Source organism: Schistocerca piceifrons, chromosome X (genome assembly GCF_021461385.2).
Source record: "Schistocerca piceifrons isolate TAMUIC-IGC-003096 chromosome X, iqSchPice1.1, whole genome shotgun sequence".
NCBI lineage: Eukaryota > Metazoa > Arthropoda > Insecta > Orthoptera > Acrididae > Schistocerca > Schistocerca piceifrons.
In genome coordinates this window covers 243,614,674-243,632,848 of record NC_060149.1, presented here as the reverse complement: position 1 = coordinate 243,632,848, position 18,175 = coordinate 243,614,674, and the positions used below count along the sequence as shown (strand labels likewise).

The window sequence follows — 18,175 nt, the reverse complement described above, 5'->3', positions numbered from 1 at the left end:
AAATTTTGCCGTTCAGCGTGAATCTAAATACTTTGTTCAAAGAAATATAAATCAAACAAATTTAGAGTTGTATAGTCAACTAAATACCCAAGAATTCCGATTAAGAACAACTTAAATTGGAATCATCACATAGTAAATGGTATGAGAAAGTGAACCACACGGCATTTTATTCCAGAGCCCGTGAATACGACAAATCTAAAGTCTACATGACGCTTGTCGGTACTCTTCTAGAATACTACTGTGCGTTGTCAGATCCTTACCAGATAGACTGACGAACATAAACCTACTCTTTCTGTACTATCGCGAAATAGGGATGTTTCGGATGTGATGAGCAATCTGGAATCGCAAGTGATTAAAAAACGCTTTCTTCTTTGCAGGGAAAGCTCTTCACGAAATTAATCTCCAAACTTTTACCTGTGAATGCCAGAATATTTTGACTCGCAATTACGTAGGGAGAAAAAAGGATGAATTTTTAATTTTTCTCACGTGCAAAAGATAATAAACGCTGTAGAAACAGTCGAAAAGAGGTTCTATAAACAATCTGCCAACGAGCAAGAGCGAATGGCAAAGAATCGTGTAGCTGTTGTAGGTCTAAAGAAACTTAAATCGAATAGCATAAAAACATCTTCATAGAAAACTATCTGTAGCACGCACGGGCTGCCGAAGTGAAATAGGTGGGCTGACACGTCGCTTCTTCGTCGAAAGAGCCACCTCAATAGGCTAGTCGTAGGCAACCTAATAACATAATAGGAGCTGTGGAAAGCCACCTCGTTCTTGATAGGATAATGGGTGCTAGTGTGAAGTAACTTCCTGGCGGTCTTAATGGATTTTATTGAATCAAAGCTGCCCTCTGATTGGCGATAACTCGGCGGCGCGTTACTGGGCAGTGGGAAGTACGGAAGATTGCCGGAGCACTTTATCTTCTCTAATTCGTGCCACCGGTGCAGGGTCGGCTCTCGTGTTGGGCAAAGTGGTAAGTACTAAATTGCTCCAAATAAATCTAGAATAGGTTGAGTACCATACAGATCTCACCGACTGCAACTCGACAGGCCGATGTCAGAGCTGCTGCAGCGAATGTCTGTGAAGCGTGAGCTGGTGGAGGCTAGCTGGCCTCCGCTTCGTACACGCGGGTCACGTCATCGGCGTGACCTTGGTGAGCGTGCGGCCGCTGTTACCTGGGCTGGCTTCCGCAAGCTACGCCACCCACCGCTCTACACTACAGCTGCGCTTTCTCTGAGACACTAAATTCTCCACCATTTCGCACCACTCCTATAGCTGTTATGTTTGAGGCTCAAACTTTAACTACCCCATTTCATACGAAGGCAACAGAGACCACCATAGCCAGTAAGGCGTTACAGAAAGTTAAAGGGTTTTGTTAAAACTATCAGCTAGATAGGAGTAGGTGACAAGTTTGTCGACCAGCTAAAGAAGACTCCTAGTAATTCCGTGGTGGAATAATGAAATTAAAAATTTGGATTGAGCGGATGAATCAAAGTAAATTTCTCCCAGATATATCAATCACGGCACGCCTTCGCTCCATGGTTTAAATCGTGTTCTTATCCCGTGTAGTGGATTTAGTAGTGTTGGTTATGCTGAGTATTATTAGCTTATGGTGCCCTAAGCAAGGAAACACCCAGCTTCTTTCCTTGTACATATTTTCATTCTTTAGACTCCTCCTCAGCACACTCAGCTTCATAAGTAATACGGAAGGACTTTCACTGTGTTCAAAGCAGCTTCAGTGATGACTAAAAAAAATTCTAGTTGCGCTTTCGGATATTAGTCATGCTCAAAAAACACTAAAGAGGTGACGCACAGATAAATTTCCGTGTGCTTAACAAGCCGATACATTAATCTCCTAACGTTGCAGTCGTAACGTCCTAAATTTAATAAATTTTGTAGGAAAGGTTGTTGAATATAAACTTTTTGGGATAATAGACCACAAACCGAAAAGTACAGTAAACTGAGACTGCAAACATGCGGAACAATTGTTCTTCACACTGCGATAAGTCACTTGTGAAGTAAATGTTTTCGTGCATTTTCAGGCTCCCTTTCAGATAGTGAATTCAGAACTCACATTTTCGTAGTAGGTAATCTTTCTATTAAGGGGAAACATTAATGCATCTGTGATACTTACGTGGTTTTGCCAAAGGACGAATGTACTGTGGCAATGCGGTCGGTGTTGTTAAAATCCATCATGAAACTCAAATTTTTCATTTCCTACGGACCTCTATCCTTCATGCACGGTTACCAATAGGCAATGAAGGCTGAAGCTGCCGGGTGGATATTAATAATACTGGTCGTACTACAGCAATAAGTAGCTCATGGTTACACAATTTGCCCAATTACACTTCGCGAGACATCAGTACTTACCTTGTCTGAGCTCCCGCCCAGCAAACACGAAGGAAAAAGGTGAAACTTCTGAATGCCCCAACTGAAAAGAGCTTGAAACGGCTTCAAAAACTTGTTCATGGAAATAATTTTTTCGCGAGTAACAAGTAGCAGTTACGTGAGTTGCTGTTAAATTGAGTTTTGCTTCGTTGCTTTCCTGCTACCACCTTGAAACATTCACTCCCATTCGTGCTCACAAATGTTTAAGTGCATGGCAGGCATCGGTTATCTGGCGTAAGAAATTTCTAACGTCGTTACCTAGTGATGTGCTTCTTGCACACGCATTACTCAACGTTAATGCAGAGAACTGTAGGAGAATATACCTTCTCCCGGGATTTGTGGTGACATTCGTTGGCTGGAGGGTGCGAGGTCACTAACAAAGACATCTTCTTATATCTCACATTCTACAGCTGCGCGAAATGGACTTGCGGCTGGCTTCCAGCAGCGTGTATGTGTGATTACGGAAGCGTGCGGCCTTGAACGAGATGAGGCACGCAGAGTGACTGTGCGCGGAATGCCCCTGCTAAGAGTACTCGGCGTGAGAGCTGTCTGCAGACTTGCCGCTAAAAGATCTTCAATGAGAGCAGATATTAGATTTAGCTTCAGTCAGATCCGTGAACTGAGCTCGTCAGTTAATAAACACACACATTCCACCTGACTGTACCGAGCGAGATGGCGCAGTGATTAGCACGCTGGACTCTAATTCGGGAGAACGAGGGTTCAGATTTCCGTCAGACTATCCAGGTTTGGGTTTACCAGGATCTCCCTAACTCGGTTAAGGCAAATGCCGGGATGGTTCCTTCGGAAAGACACGGATGATTTCTACATTCCTAGCTAATTTCAGCTCACGTGAAAATACCAGAGTGGTCCAGATAGGAAATAACAGCTCATGTCGAAAAGTTGGTGAGATTTTCAATGCTTCTGTGTGCCTCGTGAAGACAAAACGCTTTCTTGTCCAGAGCAGAAACAGTGTTGCCAAAGATTCGATCTTACCATCACAGTGAACCATACATAGGAAATATGGCACTCTGCAACTCCATGCAGTGCGTGACAAACTGGTAAAGTTCGTTTGAGCATGATTATTAGACTGACGTTAAGAATGTAGAGTCGTGGTTTTTTCTCCCTTCTGCTGGTCAGTGTTGCTGGCTGCCGATTCGGAAGTACGGGTTTCCCTCTTACCGCCTCAAGTTTTTCTGCCTCTAGAAAATGTGGAATGGCATCTGCTCAGTTAAATTAGACCAAATGACAGAGAATGAGCAACCCAAATTGATGTTCAATCTCCTGAAGTGGCTTAGAAGGCACGCAGAAGGCTGTGAACAGTGATTTATTGAAAACAGTACGTTGTGGTGCCTAGTAAGGGAAAAATGGGAGTTTGGGTATTTAAATGATAGTACAGAAAACGAGCGGTAATGCTACAGCGAACTGAAATTTATTCTAAATATTGAAAACAGTGAAGCAATGCAGCCTTTCTTCCCGTTAGGACCAGTGTTAGCACAATGTGCAATAACCGTTTAATTGTCGCATTTTCTCTCTTTCTGTATAAAGTTGTGAAATGTTAGCGCAATTTCACTAAGGAGAGGAATAAGTTTCATTTCCTTGTGAAAATCTAATTGCGCTTTTCTAAAAGTGCATTTTTAAAACTACACGAGAGCTGTCTTCCTGCAAAAATTAAACTGCCGCACTTGCGGTACAAACGGTGTTCCGTAAGTCTTCAGAGCTCACATCACTGTTCATCTATACATACAGTGATATCGAGGATTTACTTATTTCTCCAGGACTTCAGAACTAGTGTCCCATCCACACAGGATAGCACTACAAACGGCTGGAAGCGATATGGGTCAAAGAGTAAGATCGTAGGTATCAGGGATGAATTAAGGTAGGGCCTTGAAGTCAATTGACCGCGACATGCACGTGCGTGTCTCGTTGCTTTAAACTGGGGCACTGGAGCACATAGAACAGATGGAAGAAAACGTACATGGAGCGGATACCTTCTGTCGTGCTAAGCAGCTCAGTATTGGAAAAACTTCTGTTCATGAATAGTGTACAGGTCTCTTCGAAGCTGCAAGATATGTTTACCGGACTTAACATTTCTTGCAAGTTACAATAATCAGTCTTGTCTGAAGAATTATTGTCTCGCCTTCGGTTTCCGTCTAAGAAAGGTTCATATGCACGTCACTCTGGTTCACGGTGGTAAATACGTCGTCGATCGCGGACCACCACTAGACATTTGTTACTGATCACACGGTGAGAACAAATACTGACGCATACTCCACAATCCCAACCGGCACCATCAGTTTCTCTACTCAGTGGCGGCAACTAGTGTACGGCCGGACGTTGTGGCCGAGCGGTTCTAGGCGCTACAGTCTGGAACCGCGCGACCGCTACGGTCGCAGGTTCGAATCCTGCCTCGGGCATGGATGTGTGTGATATCCTTAAGTTACTTAGGTTTAAGTAGTTCTAAGTATAAGGGACAGATGACCTCAGCTGTTAAATTCCATAGTGCTTACAGCCATCTGAACCAGTGTACGATGCACAAATCTCCAGGCGGTGTAGTAACAATGTCCTACAATGACCGCACCGTTAGGGGGTTGGGAGAATCAATGCAAGATAAGTCAACATCATCCAGTCCCCTTCTGTACGCATTAACACGTCACAAAGGCGTGTTTCTTCGAGTAGCGATAAAGTTTTAACCAGTGTTAAAATAAGATTCTCGATGTATTACGTACACCTGGTGAATCTCCCGTGATTTGCATGTGTGGGACATGGTGGGCCGACACCTGCTCCTGTTATCACCGGGCGAAAGTTTTCCCTTCCTTCCTCTCTATCCTTTGAGCAGTTGCTATATACGTTGTAACACGATCTCCCTAAGATAGCACGCAGATGTGACACATGGTGGATTAAAGGTTATCCATCAGTGTAAGACAGCAGTGTTACCATCTACATTTATACTCCGCAAGCCACCCAATGGTGTGCGGCGGAGGGCACTTTACGCGCCACTGTCATTACCTCCCTTTCCTGTTCCAGTCGCTTATGGTTCGCGGGAAGAACGACTGCCGGAAAGCCTCTGTGCGTGCTCGAATCCCTAATTTTACATTCGTGATCTCCTCGGGATGTATAAGTACGGGGAAGCAATATATTCGATACCTCAGCCAGAAACGCACCCTCTCGAAACCTGGGCAGCAAGCTACACCGCGATGCAGAGCGCCTCTCTTGCAGTGTCTGCCACTAAAGTTTGCTAAGCATATCCGTAACGCCATCACGCTTACCAAATAACCCTGTGACGAAACGCACCGCTCTTCTTTGGATCTTTTCTATCTCGTGTCAACCTGACCTGGTACGGATCCCACACTGATGAGCAATACTCAAGTATAGGCCGAACGAGTGTTTTGTAAGCCACCTCCTTTGTTAATGGACTAAGTTTTCTGAGGACTCTCCCAGTGAATCTCAAACTGGTACCCGCCTTACCAACAATTTTATATGATCGTTCCACTTCAAATCGTTCCGTACTCCCAGGTGTTTTACAGAAGTAACTGCTACCAGTGTACAATCATGCATTGTAAGAGGGCGTGCTGAAAAGTAACATCTCACTTTTTGTAAAAATTAACATTCTAAGTCTTCGTTCTTAATGTCTACACATTTGCAGCTTACTGCCGCTAGAGGGCTCAAAATAACAGCGTGTAACATAAACAGCGTCCTGTAATAGTTCCCAATTCTAAGTGTTAGTCCACATATGGAGCACCCGCTCATTCAGCATAAGGCCAGACTACACGCAAGCGCCCAGACATGTGCAATAATCAAACGCTTTGGTTTCACTGTCATCGATCATCCTCCACACAGTTCAGATTTGGCGCCATCCGAATTTAGTCTGTTTCCAAAATTTAAATAACATCAAGGACTTCTTTCTTAGTGATGAAGCACTGCAAGCAGAGCTGAGGTTGACTCCGTGAAGTAAATGACTGTATCGACAAACTTGCCTTCCCTGGGAGAAACGTGCTCGCCGCCAGGATGACCATGTTGAGAAATACGTAGATATGAAGAATAATGATGCAGAATGGTATCCTTTGTTTCATTTAAGACTTAATTTTCACATACATTCGGAGAACTACAGCTCGATCTCAAATAACCTGTACGTACGAAGCAAATATTCGCATGTCACTACTTTGACTGTAGGCTGATCAGTTTTAACTTCGTGTGATGGCCAAGCAGATTAGAAGAAAAATACGGAAACTACTTGTAGACCAAATTCAGACTGCAGAACTTGAAACATGACACAAGTGAACACGGAAACAGCAAAATTTGATGAACTGTTTACACACATTCCGATTAGATATCAAGAAAAAGCCAAAGTTGTGAATATTATTCTCAAGCAAATGAAAGTCCTCGAAAAGCCAGTACAAAGAGAAAATGCTAACTGAAGTATCACGATCGTACTAGATTGCAAAGATATTGAGCATTCAATTGGTAATCTCGCTATATTCAATCATCCCAAATTGCCAGTTTTGGAAGATTATAGAATGCGCGCCTAGCAGACCATGTTTAAATTGTTTTTCTCCAATCTAAATGGCCTAATTCAAAAGTACATTACGAGTTTTACTCGGATTCAGCCTCACTATAAAATCAAATTTGCGAGTCTTCCCTGAGTACTGACTTGATAGTTATCCTGTTTACGTGAAGCTCAATCTCCGTTGTTACTGAGAACGAATTGGCTTTAACGAACCGCAAAACGAACAATCGGCGGAAGTATATGGTTGCAATTGAGGTTGTCCCACTTTGTGTCAACTAACTTGGTGTCGTAATCATTCAGAACAGGAAACGACAGACGTCGCAGCGTAAAGTACTGCATGCCATTGGGAAACGTATTTGACAGTTAATGTTGCGGACGCTAGAAGTATGGCACAGAGTATCAAAAGGTATCTATATTAAAACGCATATCTATGTGCCCGATACGTCACTATCGGACTAAAGTATGCGAATCCATAGGAAGGGTGTACATAAAGTCCGGGAACACAATTATTTATTGCACAAAAACTAAACATTGTACAGACGTCATACACATTGCATTTTGAAGAGACTCTGAAAGTTCTTTCAACATTCAATATGCGAACCATGAGTGACCCGACGGACGTGAATACAGTAATCGAATTCTTGCCGTACCCGTCCCAACATGGCATCGTAGACTGTGGCAGTCGCTTCCCGTATTCTCCCGGAGCTCTGTTACATCACATGGTAGAGGCGGTACGTACATCAGATCTTTCATCTGTCCCAACAGAAAAGTCACACGGAGTAACATCTGGTGGTCGGGAAGGCCATTACATGAAACAGCAGTCCCCTTCTGTAGAAAGGCACATGCACTCGCCATGTTTGCGACTAGCGTTGACTATCGACAAATTACCAAACTACGCTGTGGCAGTTACATGGAAAAAACTTTCAGGGTTTCTCTTCAAAATGTAATGTATATCTGTACAATGTTTGGTTCTTGTGCAATGAGTGTTCCCGGACTTCATGTACACCCTGTATAGTCCATTAAAATTCGTGGAGTAACAAAATTACCACAAAACATTACTTTTCTATCGTTTTTTCTCTGTAAACTTCAGCTAACCGCCTTCCTTTGATAAGAATTAACTTACACAGACGGAACGATTAAAAATGCGGCACGAAAGGGCTGTAAGTCTTCGGCACGGGTAAAGGAAGAAAAGGATGCATTAGAAGAGAGAAACGGGAAGGTGGTAAAACATAGGTTGATTGTTTGAATCCAGTTTCTGAATGCTGATACAATATATTGACATCTAAATTTTTTAACTCGATATGTGCACTAAATTCGTTTCTATAGCCTTTAAGAATCTTCCTCCACTCATTCCCCATAATCAGGCTGGTCTCCTGGTTTGAGAAGTACGTAATTCTTTCGAACTCTACAATAACATAATTTGGAAAAAAATACAGAAGAAAGCTATTTCGGCTCACTGAAAGTTTATTGTAAAAGTTAGCGGCTAGTTAGACAATCATCGCGAAGCAGATAGCGATCTGGTCGTCTGTTGCCAGCGGCAGGCAGAAGAGTTAAAAGCCAGTCTGAAGGTTGCCAGGTTTCCTAAGGGGCTTCAGCTTGATTACTTACATCACGGCTTCTTCCATTGTAACGGAGCATTAAAAATAACTGCGTCATACACAGCGCTTCTGCGAACCACTAAAGTGAAAATGAACCACAAGAATGCTGTAGCAGGACAGATAAGTCTCTAGCCACAGCATACTGTTTCCGTGCGGCTAAGTAGTCGTGAAGGTGAGTTTAAAGCGCTGTTGTGTGTTAATCTAAGCTCGTGCACAATGTTCCATAATAAAATGTCCTCTTAAGGTAGCTAGCATGGACTGCTGGCAAGTCGTTCGGTTGGCAGTAACTGCAACGCTAAACTGTTACGTCATTTAGGAATCATTAACTGCCCTTAACCTCTTTAGAAAGTGGTGTCTGTTTAACAGTCAGGTCGACAATTCTGGAATTCAGCTAGTAATGGGGCGTGGGTACCACACGCTGCTTTTGAGCACGATGTTGCTGGGAGTACCATAAAAATGTAGAATTCAACTGAAGTAAAACTAAACTGTTACGTGTGCATATTTGTGAAAATGTATATAAAACGTGCAAATAAAGTATACTGGCTTTACGCGGTATTTAAATTGGATCTGGTTACACATTATTTGCGCTTATCCTCTTCTGGCATTAAAAGCGATAAATAAGTCGATATATTGCCCCGCATATTTAGACATTCAACTATTGGAAGTATCTGAATTTCGTGAAGTCTGAATTCGCAGAAGATAATCATGAACTCTGGGTCAGTACATGGTGCTCAAATGAAGGTAGAATCTTAAATCACTTACCGTGCCTACAAACATAGTAACAATGGAAATAAATTGCCAGTGGTGCAAATCCAGCAAAAGTTGGTAGCAAACATATTTCTCACTAGGGAATCGATTGTATTGGTGGAAAAGTATTACATTTTGACATTGTCAGCTACGAACATAGTTAGTGTAATCGTGTTAGAAAGACAAGAATTTTGCGAGAAGTGGAGCAGCAGCCTCCCCCCACCCCTCAAAGTATGTATCTGGAAATGACCAGGACGGGAACATCCGAAATCAGAGCGCATACGGAAACTTACCAAGTTCATTCTTCCTCTGAACCATTTGCGCATATAACAGGGAAATTGCAAAATAAGTCTACAAAGAATCCTCTTCCGTACACTGTAATGTGGCTTCGGGAGTAGAAAGGGAGGTGAATTACCTAACTGGGATCAGATTGTGCAAGAACTTGCGCAACATATATACTCGACAAGCCACTTTAGTGTGGCGGAGGGTACGTCTTTGCGTTCACTGTCAAGATCTTCGCCCAACTCGGCCAATTTAAATGCAGTTGCGAAAGCTGCAGACGTATTGTCATCTTCATGTGTTCGGATATGCAACTTTCTTTCACATTAAAGTCCAGTATGAAGACTCCATGAATCCTGTTCAGGATCTCCCTATTTATCGTAAATGTCTACTAGTTATCTTAAAATGCAGGACAAAAGTGGGTGCTTTCATACAGCTTCAAACTAATTTTTAATTTGAAGAAATTTGAATATACCATAGTGGTAGGTGGCAAGTCTTCCCATCTTAGCTTAAATCCGGCGCATAAGACTTGCGCAACTGAATTGTTTGAAGCCCTCGCGGGATCTGTAGGTGCGTAGTCAATGGAAGCTTAAAAAATGTCATACAAAAGCATTTGTCAGTGCAGCGAACTAGACAGTTACAGGCTAAGCGTTCCCTCGTACTTGGCGTTTTAGTTTGTTCTATGGTGAGTTTCGTAGTGCAAATCCTTGCAAAAAGACGGCAGGGCTCCTCTTTCTCTATTTCTTACCTATTTGCATTCGAATTCCTGGTAGAATCGATAAGCAGCGTGCGTGTTGTGTGCGGATGCAGGAGCTGGCCGCAATCTGCAAACACGCTGTTTGTTACGGTAAGCCGTCTGCGAGATGCTGCGGCGAAGAATCGGGCACGTCGCATGGGATACCTAAGGCGTCGCATGTTCAGCCCACGGACTCTGCTGCCGGTAAACGTTCCAGCTTACCCGGCGTGGGATAAACCTTCTCCGCTGAGTAGGTGGCAGGTTGTAACGTGTTCGCATCGCTCGAGGGGTAGGGTGAATGTCGGACGGACTGTCTGGCCTTGCCCATTCGTCATTACTGTGAAAATGACCGCTCCTTGAGCAGGGTCAGAGTAACAGTCTTCCCCCCCCCCCCTCCCCCCCCCCCCGGTATGACTGTTTCTCGGGAGCTCAAATGTTCAGTGTGTTGCGTTACGGAACCCTTTGGGAAGCTAGCGTCCATGGCTGGAAAGCAATCTGTGCGCTCGGTACGTCTGCAGAGGGCTCATCAGAGGTGGAATAGGAAAGAGGTCCGTCCTGCCGCTACAGAGGATATAAAATCATCTTTCAGGCTCACGCCGGCACCACCGATAACTGTCGCATGGGTACTGACGCCATCTTGCGTTTGTACAGGCGAGTGAAGTGACGAAGACTGCTGGCCTAGTTCGCGGGGTGCAAGCAGACCTTAAAATTTGCAGTATCGTACAGAGAACTGATGCGTCCGATGGTTTTGAACCGGGTGGAAGATCTCACCAGAGGCTCTTAGTCTGTAACTGTCTTCGCTGCAGAATTGTAGACCTACGTTACGGGGTGTATTGTGCGATTTCTCCTGGTAAGTCAGGGTACACGGCACATAGGGATCAGCTAATAGGATTGACGAGTACTTGCGTAATGCAATTTGAACGCTTGCCCGTTGGTAATCAGAGCGAAATCAGACTACGTACAAAGGCAATGTGCTTCGGCTGTACAAATATTAACAGGAAATCACTGAAGCACTCGTAGCAAAGTCCCTTAATTTGCTTCCGTCCAGGAAATGTCAGAGTTCCGAAAACATTGCCGTGAAAAAAACTGAACACCCTCAAGGACAATGTCATTCCATTGCCAAGTGTGATGATTGGTAGTTTAGTATTGTAGGATACGATAAATTCAGACAAAATGGAACGTCGAAGTAAGATGCCCGAACAACCGCATCAATATACAGGATCCTTTCCCTAAGAATCGCTAGGCGCTTTTTCTCTCTTGTTTCGGTAAATATTTGCTATTTAGTTTTGCTGTGTGTGTAGCTGGAGTCCTCAAATACTGCTCATCACGTCTGTCATGCATCTACCGGTATTCACGGGAATCTTAGGTTTGTTTTGTGTTTAAGCGTTTTCTAGATAGTGCCATTCTATAGAGCAGTTCCAGATTGGTCTACGCGATAAACCAGTACTCAGACAGCAATGCCATGGCCCGCGCAGACTGCTAGTCATGGACTCGTAGTGCTGCAGTCGCTGCTAGTTTATTTTAGTGCTTCACTGTCTGTTTATATATACCGATAACACGAATATCGCACTAAACAAATGTGACCCCTCTATCGAATGGAACGTAAAATTCCGCTATAAAAAGCATTTTATTTGCAATGCGCCGCGCGGGATTAGCCGAGCGATGTAAGGCGCTGCAGTCATGGGCTGTGCGGCTGGTCCCGGCGGAGGTTCGAGTCCTCCCTCGGGTATGGGTGTGCGTGTGTTTGTCCTTAGGATAATTTAGGTTAAGTAGTGTGTAAGCTTAGGGACTGATGACCTTAGCAGTTAAGTCCCATAAGATTTCACACACATTTGAACATTTTGATTTGCAATGCGAGACAGTCTACACTGGACGTCACGTGAGATGTGAACAGCAGTATTTGCGTGGGCTGACAGCAGCTACACATAGAAAAATAGAACTTCCAAATATCTGCCGAAACACCAGAGGAAATGCACCAGACTGCTTTAAGGGGAGCCTGTACAGTGTATCCCCATTGGCGGCAACGCAGGCGTGAATTTTCGTGTGCAAGCGACCATAAAGATGCCGATCGTCCCAAGCATCTTATGCAGTTAGTTGCAATTCCGCAGTGGCTCTTGCAGGTTCTGGAGAAAGAGGAAGTTCACGCTAATCATTCACCGTAATGTGAAACTGGCGAGAGTTCTGGTGATGTTGCTGGCCAGGGCAGATCATGCACACAACGGACAGCGCGTCACGTCGCAGCAGCCATTTGTGGACGTGCACTCCCCTTCACCTTCCTATGGAATAGATAATAGTATGGGGACAACACCTGCGGAATGTAACGGGCACTGGTTACTTTACCCCGCAGAAACACCAAATGCGACAGTTGTAGCCGATGCCGCCCCACACTGTGTCGCACGGGATGGCACCTGTGTCGAGGAAGAATGCGCTGTAGAATAGGCAGCTCACCAGGCCTACGCCGTTAACATGTACGTACGTTACAGGCATACAGACCGTATTCGTCACTGAAAACAGCACCATTCTAAAACTAAAGTCGTTCACAGCACCAGAGTAGCTATGCTTGGCGCTGTTGTCAGTGATGGCCTAGCGAGAGGCACGCGTGATCTTAATCTTGTTGCCATCAGACTGTTCCCACTGATACCTGATGACACAGCAGGTTCAGCATGTGCCCTGATTTCGGCCCTGAATGATAGACCACCGCTATTCGCACACTGCGTCAATCTTGACTTGATTATATACAGTGGCGATGACCAGAACTTGGTCTACAGGTGAGAGAATATTAAACACCACTGCTGAAAGCAACAAGCATTCCCCGATACATTGTGCCTAAGATAAGTAGCAATCAGTTGATACTCCATGGAGCAAGTCCACAATCCTATGCTGTTCAAATGGCTGAAGCTGTTGAACAGGAGTAAGTTCTCGTCGGTGGGGCGTGGTTATACCCCAGAATGAATTTTGCAAACACTGTCGACCTCTAAACGCAGCTGTTACTGCCTGTAGAGAAGAGGCCGCACAGACAGGCCCCCTAAGCGCTGTCTGATCGCAGATGAAAAATAAATCACTAACACTGCAACCCCTCAGTAGGCACATACTATAATCCTGGTGGCTCTGAACAGACCTCGAGGGTGTTGAATTTTCTCCGGCAGCGTGAATTACGCATTAAGTGGATATCGAAAGGGCGGGTTCGGCGCCATCAGTTCCCATCGCAATTAACGAAAATATAGTGCATCGAAGTCGAAATTGAGTCTGACGGTGAAGTTAGCTGGGCACTAGTAACCGGCCTAAACGAATTCAAAATGATTTTTACCGATCACCCGATTCCTCTGTAACTGTTTCGGAATAATTAGAAGACAGTGTACGCTCAGTAGCGCAGAATTACCTCTATCATCCTATTTTAGTTGGAGACTTTCGCACGAGTACAGATTATGACGTTTATGGATTCACTGCAGGCGGTATGGACAGTCTTGTAAAGTAGTTCAGAACACTTGCCGGGAAACTGTCGTCAGCGGACAGACAACACACGCAATGGAAATACTTTAGACGTTGTGGCTACACCGGCTTGACTATATCGACAGTTAGTACAATGATTCGTGAAAACGCCATAGCGACGATGGTTACTGAAATTAATAAAAGCATCGAGGTTATGACAGTATTTTTGCTAGAAAGAACAAATAAGCTGTTAGTGTACCACTACACGATGAAAGGGTATCATGTCCCTCAGATACGACTGACGTAGATAAATTGAGGAAATAGCGCGCTAGTAAAGAATGTGCCAAGTAAATGGATTAGACACAAAAGCAATGGTTCAATAACAAAGTTGGGATTATGCTCAATAAAGGTTCTTTAACCCTAGGTTACAAGAGTCTGTAGAAATTTCTACAAGAAAGTCAAGGCAGCTTAGTGTGTCTATCGAGGGGCGAAGTGAGAACTATTCCCAGTCGTACATAAACGGAAGATCCTGCCGAGAATGTGAGAAAACTCTGGTCCTACGTAAAATCGCTAAGTCGATTGCTGCTGTTAAATCACTCTTAGATCAATCTCGTGTGGCAATAGAACACGGCAACACGAAAGATTAAACATAAAATTTTACGTTAAAAATTCATCTAGGCTCGTACATTTGACCATCGCACACTCTTGTACGGAAGACATAAAAATAGGCATCCCTGCCGTTGACAAGCAGCTACGAGTTCAAAGAAGTTGCCAGGTCCGGATAGAATACCAGATCGGCTGTACAGAAAGTATTTCTGGATGCTGACCCCTTACTTAAATTGAAATCGTCGTCGTCCTGCCGTCTACCGCTAAATCTCAAGCCACTGGAAAAAAGCGGAAGTGACTCCCGTATATAACAGGGGTCAAAGTACGGACCCGAAAAAATTAAATCATTAGCCTCGGTTTTCTGATTTCTGGAGTGTTTTGATTTACAGTGTAACAAATTTCCTCGGGACAGAAAAGCTTCTGTCCACAAATCAGCAAGAGTTTAGATAGTCCCGCGCGTGCAAAACGGGGCTTAACCTTTCCTGGAACGATATCCTGCAATCCACTCGTGAAGGACTGCCGGCATATTCTATCTTCCTAGGTTTCACGAAAGCGTAGGACTCTGTCTAGCTCCAGGTTAACGGAAGTCGGAACACGCGGAATATGTTCAGATACTTCAGTAGGAGCTCAGTACGTTGTCTTGGACGGCGAATGTTCATTGGATAAAAGGGTATCCGGGGTGCCCCAGGAAGTAGGAAAGGCCACTCTTAAAAATTGCATGATGGAAGGCCATGTAAAAGTGCAGTAAAGTCAAAAACTGCACAAATGTTTTAATGTACGTACTCCCATTTGAGTGCGAAAATATCAGGCTGATGCCTACCTCAACTGTCTTTGCAAGCAGTTAAGCAGGCTAATGTTCTTGAAAAACGTTCCACAGAAAACTGTCAATGTCATAGATGACACGTTGAATTTCTACCTAAAGTCGGAGAACTGTGTGTGATTTGTTCTCGTAGACCGTGGACTTCACATAACCCCATAAGTCACATGCAATAATTTCACAATATTCGACTTCTGGCCAATTGAAACAATAGTAGGAAAATTTTGCTGATCCAGAGATCGCTTATAGGAAACTTGAACGACCAGTTTTTGAGTACTGCTGTTAGGTATCTCCACCTGATCGGTTTCATCTACACCTACATGGATACTCAGCAAATCACACCTCAGTGCATGGCAGAGGGTTCATCGAACCACCCTCGCAATAATTCTCTATTATTCCACTCTCGAACAGCGTGCGGAAAAACGAACGCCTATAGCTTTCGTGCGACCTCTGACTTCCCCTACTTTATTAAGATGATCGTTTAGTCCTATGTAGGTGGGCGTCAATAAAATATTTTCGCATTCGGAGGAGAAACTTCACGATTGAAATTTGATCATACCGCTGAAACGAGAAAGGCCTTAGTGTTGATGTCCATCCCAAATCCTGTATAACATCCGTGACGCTCTCCCCTATTTCTCGACCGTACAAAATGTGCTGCTGCTCCTCCAACTTTCTCGATGTACTCAGTTAATCCTACTTTGTAAGGATCCAACACCGCGCAGCAGTAATCAAAAAAGGCGGACAAGCGTAATGAATGTAGGCACTACAAAGGTTGATCGGTTGTCTGTGTTCTGCCAAAAAATCAGTCCTTGGATCTCCTTCCCCACAACGTTTTGTGTGTTCTTTCCGTTTCAAGTGGTTCGTAACTGCAATTCCTGGGTATGTAGTTGAATTTACGGCCCTTAGATTTGACCGATTTACCGTGTAACGGAAGATTTGCGGATTCCTCTAGCACTCATATGGATGACCTTACACTTTCCATTATTTAGGGTCAGTTATAAATTTTCATACCATAAAGGTATCTTTTCTAAATCATTTTGCAATTTTTGGTCTTCTGATGTCTTTACTAGACGATGAACGACAGCATCATATGCAAACAACCTGTGAGACGGCTGCTCAGATAGTCTCCTAAATCGTTTACGTGGATCAGGAACAGCAGAGCGTAGAAAACTAGCTTGGGAATGCTAGAATTGACTTCTGATTTAGTCGATGACTTTATAAATTACTACGAACTGTGACCTCTGACAATAAATCACGAATCCAGTAGCATAACAAAGATGATATTCCATAAGCCCATTATTTGATTAAAAGCCGCTTGTGAGGTACAGTGTCAAAAGCCTTATGGAAATTTAGAAATACGGAATCAGTTTGAAATCCCTTGTCAATAGCAATACACACTTCGTGTGAGTAAAGAACTAGTTGTTTAACAAGAATGTTTTTTTCTAAAACCTTGCTGTGTAAATAGAAAATTCTCTTAGACGCAATTCATAATTTTAGAACACACATTTCCAAAATCCTGTTGCATACCGATGTTAATATGGGCTTGTTATATAGTGGATTACTCTTATTACTTCTCGGCTAATGGTGTGACCTGTGCTACTTTTCCAGTCTTTAAGTAAGGATCTTACGTCAAGCGAGATGGTTAAGTATGGGGCTATTGCATCAGCATACTGTGAAAGCAACCCTGCTGGTATACAATGTGAATGGAAAGACTTGCTTTTATTAAATGAGACAAACTGCTTCACTAATCCGAGGTTATCTACTCCTAAGTTACCCAAGTTGGCAGCTGTCCTTTATTCAAATTCCGAAATATTTAGTCTTTTGTGGTGAAGGAATTTCGGGAGGCTGTGTTCAGTGACTCTTCTTCAGTAGCACTGTCTTCCACAGTATCTCTAGTGCTATCTCACGGAGAAGACAATGATTGTGTCTTGCCGCTAGCGTACTTCACATACAATCAGAATCTCTTCGGATTTTGTGCCAGGTTTTGAGACAGTTTCGTTGTGAATTGGAATCGTGGGAGGTAAGATTTTGTTCGAAACGCTGTCAGTTAAGAGAATGGGCATTTGCGTGATACCGCAGAAACATTCTACTGCCGCCAACGTACATTTCGCGTAAAAACCGTGAGAAGATAAATCAGAGCTCATACGGGGCATACAAAGAATAATTTGTTCCTAGCTCCATTTGAAATGATAGTCCGAAGCTATTGAGAAGTCTGAGATTTGGGCAGGAGAAGAAAAGCACGGCGGAAGTGTATGGATCTCTCCTGGAGTATCGCATTTAAAGTGCGATGAAGACCTCAGTACATACAGAAATGATTGGATTTTAACACGTGAAGATAAGTGCTGAGAAATTTAGAGCTTGTTTTAATGGAGGACTTTGTGTATTTAGTTCATTTGAACGTGCATTCAAATTGGACTAAGAAAGCTCGCGTGGAGTAAGCTTTCTTTCCACATTCCACTGTCAATAGAAGGGAAAAGATCTCATTGTACGCGGTTCCTTTTAATTCACGCTTGTGTGGAAGTGTTTATATGCACTCAGCTTAGTTGATGCGTTGCACTCCCGAATATCATGTGGAATGATGAACATCTTGCAGTGAGAACTGATTTCTTATTTCATCAGTCACTTCTTCTGTAGGTGGACGTCAACAAAATATTTTAGTACACGGAGAATATTGATGAAAATGTCATATCTTCGCCGGCCGAGGTGGCCGAGCGGTTCTAGGCGCTACAATCTGGAACCGCGCGACCGCTACGGTCGCAGGTTCGAATCCTGCCTCGAGCATGGATGTGTGTGATGTCCGTAGGTTAGTTAGGTTTAAGTAGTTCTAAGTTTTAGGGGACTGATGACCTCAGATGTTAAGTTCCATAGTGCTCAGTCATGTTTTGGTCGTATCTTACCGCAACGAAAAACGCCTTTGCGACAAGGATTGCAACTATTACTCGCGTACCATATCCGTGACTGCCCCTGTTTAGCGAATATGAGCTGCTTTCCTTAAAACTTCCCAATGTCTGTCAGTCCCATCTGATGAAAATCCAACATGGCGCAATGATAGTCCAAAGGAAAACTGCAGT

The 18,175-nt window shown here is 43.7% G+C and overlaps 1 protein-coding gene across 4 annotated transcripts in view; it reads left to right on the top strand.

The window, feature by feature from the left end:
- LOC124722916 (PTB domain-containing engulfment adapter protein 1-like) overlaps positions 1-18,175 on the top strand; it is a 144,519-nt gene that overhangs the window by 20,545 nt on the left and 105,799 nt on the right. The window lies entirely within an intron of this gene.